Raw genomic sequence first — 2,004 nt, forward strand, 5'->3', positions numbered from 1 at the left:
ATCCTTGCGGGTGTGCTCACATTTTTAAAAACTGTAGCAGAAAATTCATTATACTCCCACCTCGAATGTTAGAAACATAAGGTAAACTTTTACCCTCAATAACCCCTGATAAATATGGCACATCTCACTGAAACCATCTGAACCACTGGTTTCATGCTAGCCTAAAACAGCAAGATTAGTTCCTGATTTTCAAAAATAGCATCTGTCGAGAGGGAGCTCTTATCTCCATTCTTCTGCTACCTTAAAGCACTTGGACCACTGGCTCCTGTCAGGGCCAAGCTAACCTTGAGTCTGGTCTCAACATCTCCATCTTCTCTTCCAAATGCTTTTTGGTGGTGTAGCTACGAAGACTGCAAGGCCAGCTAACTGCTTGCCCAATCTAAATTTGCTTGTACAAAGGATTTTTGAGCACCTAGACTGGAATTTCGTAATATAGCTCTCAGTATTATTGTTCAGCCTCACCACCAAAAAGCTGGAGACATTTGCTCTGGTTGCAGTGTCACTTTTAAGTAACAAAATTTTAAAAGCATGGTACCTGGATAAGATGGACAAAGCAAGAGGCGCATCCAGCAAATAGCTTTACAGCCCCGACAGAAACCACCCCTCGGGATCATATGCTAAATAGAAAGGATTTAGAATTTCTCCCCCGACTCGTTTCAGTGGGAAAAGGGCAAAATGCATTGCACCTGGCTTCCTCCTGGCTCCCCAGCGCTTTACCTTACCTTCACCCGCTCTCCCATGTATCCCAGACCATGGCTGCTCAGGAGCTGCACGTTCTGACTGATGGACACAGTCACTGACTCTTCCCCACATGAATGACTGCACAGAGAGGACAACCCTCCCGCTCCTCCAGGAAAAGGGACGCTTACTTATGTCTCCTCTTCTATAAATCCCGTCATTTTCACAGACCAAGGATCTGTGGAAGTTTAAGATCTCTTACATCTCTACACCTCTTGCCTAATTTGGCTTAAGGGAACATGACAGTTACTAGGATCAGAGAAAAACTAGACAGCGTAATCATATAATTTTATTTACTTAGCAGAGCTGTTCATTTCTGTTACGTCTGACTTGGAATGTAACTTATTAGTACCTGGGAACTATACAGCCTGTTCTCAAGCCAGTCAGAAACAGACTGAAACTTTGTATGTTTTTTTAGTCTGGAAAAAGTACTTTTCTACACATCAGTAGCATTACACTTCAGGCCTCAGGAGCCCTCTGCCAGTTACTCAGGCAGAAAATACACTCCAGAAAAACCTCAGTAAAGTTACATTCCTATCTCCAGGATCCGCAGTTTCTGTCAAGACAGGTTAGCGTATCTTTTTCTATCAAACACAGAACTGCCAAGAGCCTTCCCCCGAGGAGCTCTGCTGTCAGGAAGGCAGGTGTAAGCTCTTGGCTGAAGTCCTCGGAGGGTCTCTTCTGGAACAAAAACCTCATCCCTTGTTTTGTTCCTTTTTCTGCAGCTATTTCTCACCGGTGATTGAATCGTAACAACGCTCTTGGAGAGTTCACCTTTCCGCTGGTAAAAGGTACCAGCCAGCATCAAAAAAGAGCCACCAAAGGTCCACGATTTCTGGTTTTGCTTCCCACCGTTACAACAAACGCCAAGAAGCAACGACCCTAGGCTTTAGCCCAACGCACGCCCGTCTCTATTAGAACCCTCTCAAAAAGCTGACGCTAAATGAATTGTTTGTAAATAAACGTAAAGAAAAAAAAAAAAAAACACTTCCAAAATAAGCGGACGGGCCGAGGCCTGCGGCTCGCCGGCAGGCTCCCGGCGGGGCAGCCCCGTCCGAGTCCCACTTAAACCCGATTTACACCACCTTTACCTCAGCCGGCGGCCCGCGCGGTGACCGACAAGCCGGACCCGGGCTTCCCACGCGTCCCCCGCGGGCTCTGGCCGGCCTGAGGGGACGCTACGGGGCGCGACGAGGGACAAGCCCCGCCCTCCCCGCGCTCCCGCCACGCGGAAGGCGGTGGCCACGCCCCCTGGCCGGCACGACG

Source organism: Accipiter gentilis, chromosome 24, assembly GCF_929443795.1.
Source record: "Accipiter gentilis chromosome 24, bAccGen1.1, whole genome shotgun sequence".
Taxonomy (NCBI): domain Eukaryota; kingdom Metazoa; phylum Chordata; class Aves; order Accipitriformes; family Accipitridae; genus Astur; species Astur gentilis.